Source organism: Passer montanus, unplaced genomic scaffold (assembly GCF_014805655.1).
Source record: "Passer montanus isolate IOZ18808 unplaced genomic scaffold, ASM1480565v1 scaffold42, whole genome shotgun sequence".
NCBI lineage: Eukaryota > Metazoa > Chordata > Aves > Passeriformes > Passeridae > Passer > Passer montanus.
Window position 1 is genome coordinate 5,501,374 of NW_024369041.1, and position 18,887 is coordinate 5,520,260.

The following is an 18,887-nucleotide window of genomic DNA, read 5'->3' on the forward strand; positions in this document are numbered from 1 at the left end:
GATAGAACATTTTTATTACAGAACACGTGGATTTCTTAAGCGGTATTTATATGACAAATGCAAGGCTGGCCTACGTCATTACTGAGACAGCCAAGACACTTTTCAGTAATGAAGCTCACTTTGCCCTGTAACTGTGTGTAATACAGTTTAATGCTGTCTGCTGAAGTTCAAACTAGAGAAACTTCTGAAGTTCAAACATTTGTGAGGAGTATGTGGTTCTCTGTCACATTTACACTACTTCATGTCCCCTTAAAAATGACTTGATCTTTACTGAGCTAATGCTGTTTGCATCTTCTACAAGCACCTGCCCCATGTTTTGTAACATTGATAAGGCTGAACTATCCATCAATTCATGTCTCTTTTACTCACACAAAAATTCCATCCATTTGGTCTCTGGCATATTCCCCTCTTCCCCTTCTCAGCCTTAAAAAGCAAAGTTATTAAAAGTGTCTTCCTTCACCTATATAAACTTTTAATTATTGAAATGAAAAACATTTACAAAATTTCACTTATGCTTGTATTATGAAAACAAGCTGTGCAGATGGCAAATTGTCTCTTGAGATGGAAGAACAAGATTTCTGCTTTAATCTTGTGCTCTCATCTAGTGTGTGGCTATGGAGATGTTCAAATGGAAGAGCCTGTTCCAGATGAGCACCATAAACCACTGCCAAGGGACAGAGAAGAGATTTCTCTTCTTCCATCTTGGCAGTACACAGCCAGGCATCCTTGTTCTGCTGAGTGGTGGGTCTTTTCAAGTGAGGGTACCTGATATCAGCTTCTTCCCAATTCAAACAGAACATGGTCCTTGAGCTTTAACAGCCAAGCCCCTCAGAAACCATGACCTCAGATTCATTTTCTGATTCTGAAGCAAGAGCCAATGCATTACTTCTGTTTGCAAACTAGTTTAAAATAATGTATTAGTTTATAGTAGTTACTTTATAATAATTGTAAGGCTTCACTGTAAAAACCCATTTTAATCCAAAACATTTGCATGCAATTTTGTAATTCTTTCCACTCAAATGTGGAATTTGGACATGGGAGATTTAGAATAATTTTTCCCTGGGCATGGGTTTTCAAGGGGTTAGATAAGCAATATGGGCTTGAAATACTAAGGAGTTTCAACACTATTTTTGGAGTATTCATAGCAACATTAGTACCTCTATAAGCACTTAAAGTTAAGCACCAGCAAATGCAGACCCTGTTTTGATGTGCAGATTTGCCAGATCCCACAATACCAGGGACTGTGCTGTTCCAGTGGAGCTGGGAAATGTATTCCCTCACACAGCTCCCCTGGACACTGCACCCTGCCATAGCATCGTGCCATGCTGTCTCCTGCTCTACCTGCAGAGCTGCAAGGCAGACACACTCCAGGCATTCATGCTCTATGAACTACAGCCCTTCAGAAGATGAGCTGGAGACACGAGTTCCCTGGGAGGTCTTGGCCTCAGAGCATGACATACAGCAAGACTGGCACAGGTATTTTGCCAGAGCCTTCAATGCTTTATGCCCTGTGTGTTTATGGCACACACATGCAAGGGTGGCACCACAACTCAACAATTTGGCAAGAGCTGGGAGAAACTCTCCAGGAGCCTCTGGTGCCCTTCCTCACCTCCCAGCCCAGAGACTGCCAAGTCCTCCCAGTGAAACACAGTTTTTGTGCCTTGGCCTGGCACAGGTGTGAGTATCTGGAGCTGGGTAGGGTCTGCCCCTGTCCAGGGAGCAATGGTTACCCAGCTGAGTATGCCATTGTGTCCTGTGTTACAGCTGCACACCTATTTCAGTACCACAGCTACCCTTATTTTACCTTTTGTCCAAAATCCTGTCTGGGTTGACATTGGATGAATATTGTTAATGTTGTGGAGGGAAAAGGGGCACCCTAGGCAAAAGAGAAGCTTTCAGAATAACAAGGTTATTACTATACATTCACAGCTATCAACAGATAGTTATAGCAATTTTACAATTTTAACCTACTACTTATTTTTAGCATATTTACTATAGATATGATTATTCCAATTATCTCTATTATCATAATGGTCAAGAGGGACCACTGGTCACTGATCTTTCTCCCCTTTCTTTATTCTGGCATTTCCTTCCCTAAAGCATTCTCCAACGGGTGCAAAACAAGTGTGAGGAAGCAACAAGTATAGTATGGTGAGTAAACTGAATTTCAATGGATAATGTCTGCAATAGGAGACACTGTAACAACTGAGACATGGACTCAGACTGGCAGGGAATCTGAATTGCTTATCCAAAGAAACAAGCTGGTTTTATATTTCTTCAAAACACAGTATTTCCCTATATGGCAATTCTCACTAAGTGACCTGTCACACATTGCCATGTCAGCAACAGCTTTCCTCATGTCCCTGCAGGGGTGATCACCTGCTATTCAGGGGTCTGTCAGCTTCCACAGGCTCCTCTCCATAGGGCTCTGCCATGTGGCACCTCCTCCCCCCAAATCAGGTGGAGACAAACTTCCCTGGGCTGCCATGGAGTTCTGCAGGCATGTGCCACAGCCTGCAGCTCAATTCTATCCTATCTCTCCCCACAGAACACCAATAAAACACTATAAAAAGAAGGGGGATATAACGACAGTGATTAACTCACCAAACTGTGCCATTCCAGGATATGTGATGTCTCAAACATACAAAAAACACACATGGACTTCTAATTGGCTTCAATGTCGCAAATGTGAAAGTAATCATTAACAGAATACATTTCTAAATACCTTGCACCTATAGTGAAAATGACTCAACATCATCAATTCAGGTGTGAAATTACAAATTTCAAGACACATAGCCAAGTACAAATTTGTCTGCACAGGAAACATCTCAGGGTGCAGCACTGTAAAGCACAGACTCAGCTTTTTTTGTAGTTTTTTGTGTACTTTCCCCAAAGCCAGAAGCATTTTTAAGTCAAGGATACTATGACAGGATGAAGTTCTTCAAAGGATTGACACTTAGATGCCTACACGGTGCACAAGTGCGTTATGTTAAGACATTTAATGTTAAAAAGAGCAAGAGAGAACACACATACTCATCAGGAGGAAAAAAACCCAACAACAACAAACAGTATCACTTCTTTTTCAAAGATGGGCACCTAAGATGGTCAAATCCCACATGCCAGCTCATGTTCATCTAGCTACCCTACTCCAGTAACACGGCCTACAAGCAGAGCACTTCCCATGGAACCCAACCCTTACAACCACAGGAAAGCAAAGTCCAGAATGGGTTTAAGAACATCAACTCCCTGTTACCAGCCCGCTGATTGGGCAACTCCATTTAACCTTGATGCTGTGACTGCCACACATTTACAAGGCACCCTAATTCTCATTCTGGGTTCTTGACCCATTATATAGAGCACTTAAACAGCCTGTATCCTCTCCTGTCTAACTTCCTAAAGCCATTATTTAACAGATGCACTAACAAGCCTCATATATTTTTCCAGTTTTCTGGAAAAAAAAACCTGTCTCTAACATCTATTTCTGTCACCTCAGCTAAAAGAAATGTTTCTGCTGCAATTAGTTCAGAATTGTTTTGGGAAAGAGGAAGATATTGTCTAATTTCCATGGTGGAAATTTTAATAAACAGCACCCTCAAGAGGATTAGAACTCACTTCCTTCACTGTTTGGTTTAAAAAAAAAAAAAACAACCAAAAAAACGCACAGTTGCTAAGCTACCACTTTTTAATACAGAATAATTTCCAAGGGTTATTTAAGGTGTTTAACTATACAGCAGATACAGGAATATAGGTACACACTAATATCCCCTCATCACCCATGCTTCTGTGGTGGCCCCTGAGGCATCTGTGTGGTTTAGTGTGAAACTGAGGCTCACCAAGATCAAACAGGCAATCAGTCCCCATTATGAGGTGATCCTTCAAGGAGGTGGCTTTGGAAAGGGATGAGGAGACAGGCTGCTTCAGGGCTCCTGTTGCTCTGCACATTTGGCAAAGTCGTTGTGAGAAAAGCTAATGTAAAGAGAGTTCTCATGTTTTGATCTGAGGGTGAGGCGTCCCACGGCCATCCTGTTTGTGGGCATGAGAGCACACCTGGATTATTTCCTTACACTACACTGGTATGAGACTAGACACGCATTGTGGACATTTGGGAAGGAAGCATAACAGCTATACCTCACTTTGGGTCATGAAGGGCTGACTGGAAAGGCACATTGCTAGTGCCCTTCTTCCCCAGGATAGCTGGGGTCACTAGCTGGGGGCAGCTGCCAGGAAGATTCCAGCCCCCAGCTGATCCACCCCTGTAAATCTCAGCCTAAGCCACGTCGTCTTCAGAATCTTGAAGGGGAGCAACCTTGTGTGTTGGATGTCTGGATCTAGTAGTGAAGAGATCTTAAAAATCACGTCTCAGAACAGAAATTGAATGTGCTGAGGACAACCACAATTTGCATAGCATCAGAAAGACACTCTGGTGCTTCATTCAGCCTTATGATGGAGGATATATATTTTCTTTGCAGAAGTAACACCATCTAGATGTCTCTTCCCTCTTCCACTCATTCTTTCCAACTGAACACATATCATATCAACACCACTAAAACTGATTTGCTGGCATTTTAGTCCTAAATTCACTGAAAAGGAAGACTTCCAAGAATACCAGAACACTCAATGTTAAATACAGCTGTAATTTACAGAGTGAATAAATTTTATTCCACTTTGGATATTTCTCTCCAATGTGTTGCCAATGCTCAGGTACCAGAAATTAGATCCTTGATTGTAGGTTTAAAAAAAATCTTACAACAATAAACCAAAACCTTAAGAACTAAAAGACAATTAGATAATTCAAAATAGTTATTTTGTACTTAATTTAGTAAACCAACTTTCCAGAGGTATGTGTTGGATTCTCACTCTGCTGCAAACATATTGGCAAATGCTGTTATTTGTCCTTTTTATTTTAATAGTTAACCTTTTCTATGTGCTTATCAATGTTTCAAGAGAATACTTATGTGTTTAAAAATATCCTTACTTTTTAAAAACCCCCTGATCTGAGGAAGCCTAAGCAAGGATAGCCTTCTGACAAGCAGCCAGATTCACACCTAATGCTGTTTTTGAAGAGTGTAAATTCCTAGAGATGCAGTACCCAGCCAGATACAGATGTGACCAGGAGAGAGCACATTTAATCCATATGCCAAAAGGAAGTTGCTTTTTCAATTCAGAAGTGTTTTCACAGTTGCACTTTGGTATGAAGAACTATTTTTAAATCATTTTCAAAAGACATTTTTACTATTTTTTCATCTAGACATCTTCTAAAGCTAGACATGAGATGATAAGTATATACTGAAGAAAACTTGGGCAGAAATAAAACACATCTGATCATTTTTCCCTGGAACAACAATAAACAGCTACTTATCTGTGATTATCCTCTTTGGCTGTAGTATTAACGTAGAAATAAAAACTTCCAAGCTCCACAAATTATCTGTTATAGAGACATGAATGGTCCTGGTCCCATTATTCTGAGATAATTCATTTTCTCCTCTTCTCCCAAATTTTACTGCCTTTCTTAGCATGTCTGGCCAATTTTCTCACATGAAAGCCTTACTCAAACATACTGATTGTTTACTTTACTTACCACGCACAGCAATTTCGGTTAATTATTTTTAAATCCATATATATACACATCTCTATATATAGGCTCCACATGAATAATACAGGCTAACATATAGAAATTAACTCCATTTTCTAATTGCTTTACTAATTCTATTTGATATAAGGTGGGGAGAGAATTTTTGCATAGCTATTAAGATTTCTTTTTCACCTTCCCTGTGCAGTACAATATACTGGGGTAGAAATAGCTTAACCTACATTCCACACTCAACCGTATTCCTTTTTATGCTGTAGTTAACAAAGGTGTTCATGAATCAGCTGAAAATCTCAGTTTATAGTTGGATGACACTTTTCTACAACTAACAACAATCCTCAGTTACAAATGCCAAACAGGAAGAGCACATCCGTGAAAAACAAGCCTCTTAAACTGAACGAATGAGTAACAATGATGTGTGGGTTGTGCTTTCTATGCAGCAAACTCTGGGAAGACCTTTCTGTGAAGAGCTATCTGAGAACAATTGGAGACGCTTTGGTGTTCCTACTCGCCTCCCACAGCCCTTTGTATCAGCAGCTCAGCAGAGGGAGTCTGACAGCAAGATTCTTTTGTCATTTGAAATCTCAGGTACTGTAACTCAGCTCAGTGCTGCACAAATGAATCTCTACTGAGAGGCTGTGTGTTTCTACAGAAGAGAGAAATTTCTCAATGGCTGGCTCTCAGTGTGCAGCATGAATTGTTATCTACCAGTTATCCCAGCTAAACCACACTCTGTTAAGAAACCTTCCATCACCTTGGTCTCCCTGATTTACACAGAGCAGTACCCTCATTTCCACATAAGCAATCTAAAGCTTTACAGCACCTACCTAAAGCCCTACCTATGCTGTGCACAAGGACCTACAATGCATGCAGTTCTTCCCAGTTAGTTGCAAGAGTGAGGAGAACCTGTGCTTAAAGCACCACTAGGTTCTCCAATACCATGCTGAAAAGGTGCAAATCCATAAAAATAGAAATTCCAAACTCAGAGCTCATCTTCATATCCAAATCTTGGTGTAAAGTTTTCCCATCATTCTTGTAAGCCCATCACAGAGACATTGGATATGAATATAAAAATACAGAAGCATGAAGACGAGCAAAAGATTTTCAACTTCCAAGATGCAGTCAGCTGCAAACAATCGCCCCTCCCTTTTCTGCAACCATAATATTAAGGAGTAACTTTAAGTATTTGCAATATTTCAGTCATCATATCAGAGACAGCAGCAGAAAGGCAGGGCAAGGACACAAGCACTGTGAATTTGGCAGTGCTTTTCTCCTCAAGTCCCACATCAATATTTACATAATTCAGCAACAAACTCAAGGAACTGTCAGAGTTCATTCCTGAAAAAAGCCTCCTTTAACTGCTAGAGGCAGACCTCCCTAGGCCAGAAGAGCAGATTGAAGTCATGCAAATCTTACATCAAGAACAGGGCTACACATTTTAGATAGATGTAACAAACACTTTTAATTTTGCAGAAAGTTCTCTCCCATCTCAGCAGAAGGCAAGTCCTCAAACGCTTCAATGACATGAGAAACAGGCTCTGATCTGCTCACTTGCCTTCTTGCCAAAGCAGACTACAATTTTCCAAACATGTAAGACCATTTTTTCCCCAACCACATAAAATCCCAGTCACTGGAATCAGAGTCTGACAACAGTTAATTTATTTGGACTCCTTCTACCTCATCAACATGCTAGAGCTTCAGGCTGTAGCATAATCTCAGCATTTTTCTCTCCTGAAAAACAGATGCCATGAGGAGGAAATAACTTTGTGCACTGCAGCAATTGTCACATTCCCAAAGACAACTTCTTCTCATGCCTTTCATCAAAAAGAATTACCAAAATAGAATCTTTTTACAGACTCTTAGGAGTTCCCATCCATGGCTTTTGATACCTACACTTGACACCATTTGCCCCGCTACAACTAAAGATGAAAAGAGGAAACACAGCTTAAAATCATCACATCTCTGATGTGTTTTCTCCTGTATGAAATCTGTGAATGTGTAGGAAAAAAACTTGCTTTACTGAAAAAATCAGGAATGCATGTTATATTCAATGTGCTGTTTCAGTGATGAACTGTAGTGTCTAAAAGTAAACCACAGGTCTCTGGGGTACAACCCCCTGTTCTATTACTGCTACCTGTACAAGGGACACTTGTATCCTATATTTCTGTACATTTCTGATTTTCCCATCTGTAAAAGAATGAATAAATAACTGCTTAACATAGATGCTTCAACATCCATTGCCTTAGCATTTGCAAACCTGGACAGGTCCTAGGCTAGAGAGCACTCAACAAAAGCTGAAAGTAATATTAGTTTAGAGCATATTTTCTGTATTTTTTTGTCCTACCGTTCTTAATTTTGAAGGACAACTGCAATTGCACTTCATCCATTTAGGCTTATCCTAAAGTCATTATTTGTTATGATGCTGTTCCTGCCTTCAACAACAAAGAAAATGACTATCCCTACCCCCTCACAAGCAGGATTAACAGCCACAGAAAATGAGTTATGGTTACTCTTGCTGACAGGAGCTCAAAAGCAAATTCATTTTCAAAAGTCCACCTAAGCCCAAGAAAGAATTCTGCACCCTGTGTCTTCTTAATTCTTCTTCACAGCTACATAATGAAAGTACACAATACATTTTTCTTCATCATCAGTCTGCACACTCAAGATATATGCTGAGACCTACTGGTGCCAAAGGCAGTATGTGAAGTAGGTGGTGTAAAATAAGTAATGCAACATGATATAGAGCCTGTATACCCCCATCTTTTTTTTTTTTTTTATAAAGCAGGTATAAAGAATATTGCCAGCACAGGTGGATCATTTTATATTTAGGTGGAATAATAATTATTTTATTTATGTCTCTGTCAGTCTCCAAGTAAGCAGGCTCTGTACAGCATCCAGTCAGACTGTTTCCAAATAATAAAAATTGGTAGTAACCAGCCTCAATTTTTCCTTCAATTCATAGTTTCACATTTCTTAGCAGAACAGGTACCAGATGCAGCTGCATAGGCCTATTTTGGCTGAATTTAGTTTAGAAGAGCCATAGATCCTGGCCTGACTGTTTTTAATGCCCTTTATCAGTAGCTTGATGGACAGACTCATCCACCTTGCTCACAACTAAGCTGTTACCCAAGTACCCAAACACTGCTACCAGCTTTTGCCCACTAGACACTACTGAAGAAAGCATCCTTAAATCAGCTGAAGACAAGACATTATGGGATAAAAATATAAACTGGATGCCAATATAGTGCACGGTGCTTATACAGATCAACACCACACAACAGTGATCTCCAAGAGGCCTTCAAAAGAGGCAAGATTTCAATTTAGAGATCAGCATCCAGCTTCTAACCAAACATACTTCAAAATCACAGGCCATGTTGAAAGACAAATGGCAACACTGTTCTGAAACTATTCTGAAGAGATCTGTTTTCTGAAGTTGTTGTGGTGTAAACATGTACTTAGCTACCTGCAGCTGCAGCGAAAAAAATGATGGTGTTCTCTATGATTCACAGTAATCAATATATGAAAACTAAATAAATTGAATTCTCACCAAAAGTGAGAGAAGATATGAGACAAATATCAGCTGTATAACAGCTGCAGCCTTTCAGCAGGTGCCCCCAGGACACCCTGCAAGCGTGCTCCGTGTTGTATACCATGAATACACTGCAAGCCACTGGGAACACTCAGCACTGTTACCAAGGCATGTGTGTTCTGATCTGTTCTGCACCCAGCCCTGAGTGAAAGAACACACACGTCTCAAGAGCTACTGTGCGCTCCTGCCATGACAAACAGCCCTGAAATGATCCTTCACACTATAAAGAACTTCCTACATGGATCCAGGCTGTAGGATTATTGCTTTGTTTCCTTTCACAACTAGCAAGAAAACAATGACATGTTTCTCAAAGTTTATCTGGAGAACATGTAATAATCCTGCTTCATGAGTTGAAGCCTAAGGATTTCAGCTTTGGTTTGGATTTTGGTTTTTTTAATCTAGAAAGTCTTCATATGTTTAACAAAATACTTATGAGTATGAACTAAGGTGTTACTGTTATCAATATCTCCTCTACCAAACTGGAGCAGATGCATTGCTAGATTAGATCATAAATAACTTTGCATATTAAAAAAGTAGATGGAAATACCAACTTACATTTATTTTAATAAGATTGTGTGATTTGAGGTTTATAGAGCCATGCATAAAGTATTTGTTATTCCACCTTTAACAAAATTGATCCATTAACTCTGACCATATTTTTAGTACATAGTTTGCTACAAAAGCATTAGGACACATTATGAATCATTCTGGCATTATGAGAGTTAATAGAATACTATATATTTTTCAGGATTATTAATATTTAGTGTCATGCAGTAAATTAAAAAATCAAGTTTAACTAAGGTTAAAAATATCTGATGATACAGTACATAGATGATTGTAAATGTATATTAATGAAGCTTTACACAATTGACTGGATATCTTTTCGTTAATCACTCACAAACCCATGCCAAACATCTATCAAAGACTTCAGCTCCTTTTTCATCCAATCTTCCGACATTTCATTATTATGGTTACCTGATTAATGGATGCAATAATATATGTGGCATGATATGATATGTTCACATTAAATTTTAATCAAATATTACTAAATTCAGAAAACATTAAGTAAATCATGACTGATGAGGCAATATTGCTGTACTGTCGTATTGACGGTTAGAGAAACTCACTATGGAGTTACAGATTAAGGAGGAGAAGTAAATCTTATGAGGAAATAGAAGTATCTCAAGTTTAACTAGTTGGTTCTTTCAAAATTGCCTTCCAGCCAAAGGCTGAATATTAGATCCATCAAAAGTATTCCGGTGTCTGTAACTGATATGAATGCTTTGGGTTTTTATACTGCAAGTCATCTCATTCTTTAAAATGCATGGATTAACATATGCTCTGCACAAGGGCCTTTACTAAAAGATGATGGCCTGTGTAGAGAAAAGAAACATTATTCCCCATTACAGTTGGGAAAAATTAGCCCAGTTTATTTAAAACCTTGCTGGATTTGAGCAGCAGGGTGTCATGCACACGGAATGCACTTGGTCTGTTCATTTTTACCTAAAATACACTTTTGGGGCTTTGCAGGAAATGTGCAGGGAGACAAATGGGGGTTCATGTTCACAGCCTAGATCTACAAATGTAAGATGGTTTCACTCTGGAACACCAGAGAATGTGCCCCTACTGTCCTAAATACTTATTCCAAATAATTGCTCCTATAAACAGATAGTCTGAGGTGCTAATTCAAAACTTCCAGTGAATTAATTCATTATTATTCTTGTGTAGAATTTCAGTCCCATGGTACAGACTAAACAGGTCTCTTCTTTCATTTGTTTGTATTTTACACATAAAAATAAAAGGAAGACAGTCTTGTCATATTACCATTTTTTTGGTAGACTCTTATGCCAAGATATCAGATCTTATTTTGATTATGTGAAGTAGCATACAAGTTCTGCTTAACTGAATAATTAATTGTATTCACAAATGAATGCATTGCATAGTACTTGCCACAAGACCTTTCCAAAATGCTGTTGGCTTCTTCATGTCCTGGTCTCACTTTCAGTCCCTTTTCTTGTTTTGAAAGATTACAATGGCTGTAAGATTGCCTTACATTGTTTACCAGCATGGGAAATCTCAGTGCTACTGCACTGCAAATAAATACTGCTCAATTCTGCAGCTATACTCTGAATATTAAGAGCAATAAATATTTAACATGCTTAGCTGGATTTTTTTTTTTTTTGACAACTTGCCTTTTTCCTAGAAGTCATTACATATAAAATATTCAAAGAAAACCATATAGATAATAAAGGCAGAAAAGGAAGTTACAAGGCTTATATGGATACAATGAAATTAAGGACCAACTGGGAAGAAGCATGTAGTACTGATGTATCTTGGTAGCTCACTTTAGCTACTGGTTTTTTACTGGTTAGATATATTGCACAAGGATTTCAGTTTAACATCTTCTTGCTACAAAAGTGGGTTTGGAATTTTTTAAGTGTGACTAGCTCATAAAACCTAATGTGACCAGATGAGAATAATTAAAGCAATTCACAAAGTTATCTGCCTTCATACCCAGATAAGTTCTGTACAGTTACAAGATTAAAAAGCACAAAATTCCTGTGAGTGTAAGGCTTAATAAAAATGGAAGAATACATCCAAACCCACAGCTCTTACCTCAGGCAAACTCCCACTGGTGTTGGCACCTCATGCGATACAGAGAAGAGTGCAGACACTTCAAACAAAATTGCCTGGAAAGGTTTGATTCCCTCTCACTTGGTTAATTGAATGAGTATATATAAATCAGTCTTGCAGCTCTTGCTTTTCTCAGGAATGGAAACATACCAGGAAAAAAAAAAAAAGGTAACTCAAGGTTGTCAGTAAATTTTAGATTAGAGCATGATGTTATGGCTCAGGCCTTGAAAATTCTGCAGGCTTCCACTAGAATATTAACAAGATCCAGCATTTAATGACCCAACATAGCCTGGTAGTCTACAGGGTTGTGTCAAATACCAGACCTTCTTTGAGAAATTCAACTTGAAATGGGCCTATTTCTTTAAATTACAGTTTCAGAGAGGAAAAACAAAAGAATCCAGAAAATTTTTCACTGAGCACTCTGGATATGTGATGGCCACTATATGTTGAAAATGTGTTGATTTCTAGGGGCAAGGAAAGCAATAATGTACTGTCCAGAGAAACACAGCTGTGGAGTAAGGATAAGAGTTTAGAGATGGAGAAATAGAATCAGTGCTAGTGATGCAAGAATAGAACCTTCACATCCTTTAGCAAAGTAAAGCTGCAAAACAAATCTACTGTTGTCCAAGCCCTTTAAATCCCCAAAACCAAAGCTGAAAGGTCTTTTAGGTTTGTGGACAGGGCCAGATGAGAGAAGCATTACTCAGCTGCCTGTGGCAGCATTTAGGAAGGCAGTAACAGAAGCATGGATGCAGCAGAGGCCCTTTCAAAGATGAGCATGAGTGGAGCAGCAGCTCTGAGCTGAGGAAATAGAGGCAGGCCTGTGGATTGTAGGTGAGAGGGGATTTGTGGCAAGAGTGGGAAAGTGATGAAAGGCAGGGTGGTGGCTTTACAATAGAGCAGTGTGAGAGAAAATGCATTAAGAATGTTAGGAAGAGAGTTGGGGCAATGAGCATACATGAAAAACATGGAAATCCTCACATTTTGACTTCTCATCACTTTCAAATGGCCAGCTGTTTTTGACCCTATTTTTAGACCAAAAACATATCACAGCCCTACTCAATAGAAAAGAAAAAGTCAGTATATCAACTGCTCATCACTATGCTCTCACAAAATACTGAAAACAGGAAAGTTTCTGCTCAGCTCAATACTGAGGGCTTATAAACACGAAGACAAACAGTTTTCCTGGTATCTTGCACCTGGACAAAGTAATGCAAAGGAATACTACTTAACCTTTCACCATTCCCACCAACTCCTTTAACTAAATTAGTTGTTCTGAGCAAAGAAATCACACTATAAATATAATTAGTTACTTGGAACCTGATCTAAAGCCTAATGAAATCAGCATAAGGCTTACAGAGAGATTGAGCTATAAAGAAAATATTAGTTTGATTGCTGTGGGCAAAACTACTTTCAGATCTAAGCAGAGGATTTAACTATTTTATTCTGCAAGCAATGAGAAAATATCTTCTTGATTCTAAAACTAAAATAAGAGACCTAATTAATTCTAGAATACCACAGCCATATACATTACTACTTATTATGCATGAATCCAATAGATTCTTTTTTAAACAGGAATATTTAAGAGGCATTTAAGTGGTTGTGGATTCTCATTTCAGTAAACACATGTGAAGGCAATCATTGTGTTTAAATATAATAAATACAGCTAAAATCATGCATCTGGGTCAATCCTCTGCATGTAATCAGGATTATGAAAATTTAGTTTCTCTTATCTTTCTCAATAAATGGTCTATGTACAGACGACTGGAAATTTATTCAGACATGGTCTTGCTATGTTCTTGTTTTTTAACTCACCAGCTTTTCCTCCCTGCAAATCTGACTGATTTCAAATTCTGTCAGTTGCTTTGGTAGCTAAGAAAAGTGCCAAACTGTGGTTGCTGATTTCTAAGCTGTGCTCAAGTTCTTTCAGAGACAAAATTCTCATGCCGAGGCATTGTAACTGCAAGTTTTCAGCGCATTTTTATGACTTGCTCTTTTGGCTCTTATTGCTGACCACGTGTCATTACAAAGGAAAAGGTCACTGAAGACCTTGAGAAGGCAAAATGCAAATAGACGCAAAAGAGGTAAAGGTGACTGGAAAAGGTTTTGATTTAGTTTACACCTTCTCCAAGATTTCACTGTCCTGAATCTCCCAGTCCTCTGACTGAGGTTCCTTCAGCCCCAGTTGTCAAAGCCCTCCTTCACCCACTGCCTTGCCCACAGCTCCTCTAAGGCATTCCCCAGAGGCAACACAAAGAGACACAGCACATCCAGGGGGAAATCCTAAAATCTGGTTATTCTGAAAAATCTGACAAATGGAAGGAGGCCCATCAGTTTGATGGCTCTGTACATGTGTGGTGGGAAAAAAATTGTCAGAGGCATAGGGGAATCCCTTTTGTTTCAAAAGTGCTTCTTCAAAGAAACAGACATCCCTATCTCTCTTTGAGGAAGGCACTGTGTGGGAGGCTCTGTGGGCCCTCCTACAATGCCATGACTGAGAAGCCTGTCTTTAACTGGAGCTTCACTGAAAATGCACAGTCCAGATAAAATGCAAAGACACAAAGAGTAAATAAAGAAGTAGTCAATGCTAAGCAAAGTGTGGGCCGAGGAATTCTGCCTCCTAAGGAGGTGACAGTCAAATGAAGCTGGCTCATCATGTGTGTCAAAAGCAGCATCAGACAGGTAAATAGCAATTCTACACTTCCCTCCTACTCTAAAATTCCACCCTTAAAACACAGGGTATTTTAGGAAGCTTCCTGCTGACAGGCACATCCTGCCCAGGATTACATTTTAATAGTTCTTCTTTTACACAAACATTTAATTTATACTTATAGTCAACATGCTATTCCCATGCAGTCCCTCGGGAGGAGCAACACATGCAAAACACAGAAAGGGTGGTAATGAAAAGGAATAACCAATCTGTATTCATTGATAAATTTGCAGATAATGTAGCAGAGTACTTACGATGGTTCTGTTTTTTTCCAGAGGGCAACTTTTTATCTTTTGGATCAACACTGTAGACTCTGGCAGAAAACAGTAGCCATTTTCAGTCCAGCACAGCAGAGGTGGGCACACCATCTGGAATGAATATGTGACATTCAGCACCCCAGGATCTTGGTATTTTGGACAAAAATCCACAAAATGCTCCAAGACTATTTTTTTTTTTTTTTAGTAAAGAAAAACTTCCATATAAATGTAGATTTTTTTGAAGTAGCAACAACATCATTATATCATATTAAAGCTAATTTTACAAAGATGAGGTTACAGGTATTACTTGCTTTCTGCAGCTACTTCAGGACATTGCAACATGATGCTTCTTGAAGGACCAGGGTACAATTATATTTTCATTTTGCTAAAGCCAAAAAGTACTACTGATCCACACACTGGTTTGACTCAACAACACAGCCCCTAAAACCTTTATTTTGTTGATACAATAGCCCTTAATCCTTTAGCTCCCATTGCACAAGTGGTAAATTGGCCCAGCATCTTTTTCCACTGAAGATAATGTGTCTTGAAATGAACATTGACTGTCTCTTAAAATGCAGTAAATTAAATTGTCCTTCCTCAGCCAGCAGCAGGAGTAATGGAAAACATTTCTCAGAACTAGTTTGTTTAATTCCTACAAAAGTGTTTGACCTCACAGTCTGTTTTAGCAAATTGGTATGACTTACAGATAACTGATAAGCACACAGCAAAAACCAGCTATGCAATTACCTGTCACAAGTCAGATATGTTATACAAAATTAAAAATTATACACAAACAGATCGGGAATACAGTTTGAATAAATAAATAAATTAAAATCTCCAGCTCCATCACAATAGATGAAAAAAGATAGTAAAGGTGCTAGAAATAACAGCTTGACAGTATGCAATTTAACTGCCAGGGTATTGAAAATCTCATCCTACCTAGTATTTAACAAGATCATCAACATTTGCCTCTGGATTAATGCACTACGGAAAAGGATAACCAGTTAGCTAAGTGTAAGATCTGATGTTTAGATGCAAGAAAATCAGTAAATTGTGACACATTAAATTCAGCATAACTTCATTAACAACTGAACAAACAAGTTTTGTGCTCAAACGTAAAGACCTTTGGCAAACTTTTTTCCTTTGTAGCACTACCAGAAGAGAGAGCAAAAGGCCAGGCTGCAGAGGGCTGAGAATTAGAGAAGGGCTTGTCGCTGTGAAGAGGTACAGTGAGCAAGTGGGCTGGTCAAAATGGTACTATATTCCCACAGATAACAGGTAAATATTGTTTTTTTCATGAGTGTCAGTCCATGAGCTAAAAGGAAGGGAAACACGATGGTTCAGTACAATAAAACAATTCAATTTTATCATCTCCTCTCTGAGTGTCAGTGCTGACAGTGAAGTGCCAGCTACCCTTTCTCCCTCTCCAGGCCAACCTATGCCTTAACAACTGATACAGGACAACTTCACCTATCTCCTATTCAATCAATGGGCTCTAGATCAAAACCCCTCTGGACTACATGGCATCTGACTTGCTGATACACAATGAAACAAAGTGATAGATAAATTCTTGCAAATGAAAATGGGAACTAGCAAGGTGTCTTTGGGAAGAAGAAGAAACTATCTTGTCTAACCACATATGTTAGGAGGGAAACTCCCCCCAGCACTCCCATGTGGCAGGGCTAGTCCCTACAGCACAGGAACACTTGAGAGCTATGGCACATCAGCCCTGTGGGCTCCCTCAGAGACAGCACTCACCTCTGAGGATCGCAGCTACAAAGGGCACAAAGGGGACTCTGGACTTTCTTCACTTGCTGCTAATTAGCTTTTTCACTTCTTATCTTCTGGATGTCTCGGCTTCACCCCTACCTTCTTTTATCCCTCCCTATTTTTTCTTGCCTTCTTTCCCCTTTCAGACTATTATATAACTCATGGCACCCTTTGTTCCAGCTGACAAAGTTGCACACAATCCCTCTATCACACTTTTCTCCTCTGGACTTCACAAAGCTGTGAGGACCACGACTCTCACCATGTTCAGTGCCCTGCTGCACTGGTTCCTCTCAAGACAGTGTATTTTGAATAATTAATTGAATTATTATATATTATTATAACAGAATCATTGAGGCTGGAAAAGTCAAGTCCAAGCATTAACCTAGAACTGCCAGGTCCACCACTAAAACCTAAGTACCACATCTACAAGGTTTTTTTAATACTTCCAGGGACTGCAATTCCACCAGTGCCCTGGGCAGCTTGTACCAAATGCCTGACAACCCTTTCAGTGAATAAAGTTTTCCTATATATCAAATCTAAACCTCCCTGGGTGCAATTTGAGGCCATTTCCTCTTATTCTATCACTTATTATGTGGGAGAGTTGGCACCGATGTGCTGTTATCACACACACAGTGGCAGGTTTAGTGCCACTGCCACTGTCACCTGTTTCCATGCACTCCTGCAGTGAAAAGCCATGAGGAGCCCTTGCAATTTTTCTGCTTCATGATCTGCTGGGGGAAACTTTCCCCACAGGAATCCCACTCACTCCTCATCACAGCCCTTGGTGTCTGTCCCTTAAGCCTCTACCTAGATTTTTTAAAGTATATTTTGAACTTCCATGGCATAGAAGTGTTTAGTAGCATAGCCTTTCTTGTAACCTCACATTTTGCTCTATATTCCCCTCAATAAGCATTCTCTGGAAGAAAGAGCTGTAACAGTAACTTGAAGTCAGAGAAAAATAGCAAGAATATAGCCAAAAGGTAAGCAAGATAGTTCTCTTTTTAAAGCATTCCAATTAAACTCACCTGGCGCTGGTCTTCATGCTAATTTTAAAGCTTCTCTGTGGCAGTGACTGGGTGCAGAGCTTTAGATGTCTCAGATTGGCACTACAGCAGCTACTTCTGGAGTCCATGTACAGCTACACACAAATTTTACATGCCAGTTCCAGCTTTATATTGGCTTACAGCCATTATTTTGAATTATAGCCTCCTGACATTTATTAAACACCTAGGAATGCTGACTTGATACTGCCCAGAATATGATGCAACTAGAACGCAACGATTTCTTACTCTTTGAGAGCCACATCACTTATTCCTAGGCAGGGTTTTGACCAGACATTCATATTTTCATGCGTATTTCTATACATCCTCTCCATGCTGCACTGTAAAAGTTACTTATTTAACTGGTGTTGCAGCAAGAACCTCCATGGGCTGTGTGGGGGTCACTTTTCCCACAGACACCCAGCAAGCTCATTATCAGTATTCCATGCAGGAGGATGGTGCAAGACATTAAGCAATACCAATAATGAAGGCATTAAAGAATATTGGACGCAGTATCACAGCTTGGGGCATGTCACTGGACACCAGTGCAGCTCTGCCACTGCTCACAATGAGAGCAAGCCCCTGAGCCTGGCAGCTCGGCCAGTTTTCAGTCCATCTCTGTGTGTATCTAAACCATTCCTCATCGCTTCCTGTACAGCGAGGTTACAGGGGATTGCCAAAAGCCATACTAAAGTGGAGATAAAAACGCATACATGGCCACAAACTCGGACTAGAAATCTCTCTGTGAGACTAATCACCCTTACAGGACATCCATTAGTGCTGAAATACTTTAAATCAAGATCGTAAGCAGCAATGCCCAAGGAGTGGCTGAGGCCGCTTGGTTTGTTCAGCCTGGAGGAGACCGAGGGAGCCCTCACTGCGGTCTGCAACACCCTTGTGAGTGGAGACAGAGGAGCAGGCAACCCTCTCTTCATCGGTTCACTCTTGTGGCCACTGACAGGCCTCAAGAACACGGCATAAGGCAGAGATAGGGGAGGTTTGGGTTGGATGTCAGGAAAAGGCTCTTCCCCAGAAGGTGGTCGAGCACTGGAAAGGCTCCTCAGGGATATGGTCACGGCTCCAAGGCTGACAGAGCTCAGGGAGCATTTGGACAACGCTCTTGGACAGAGGGTGTGATTCTTTGGACATCCTGTGCGGGGTCGGGAATTGGACTCCATGGTCCTGATGGGTCCCTTCCAACTCAGCATATCCTACGATTCCAAGATTTTTTTTTTTTTCCCCTTCACAATTTCAGAGCTTAACTTCCCCGAGAAGCAAGGAAGGTGACGCTTCTCTCTAT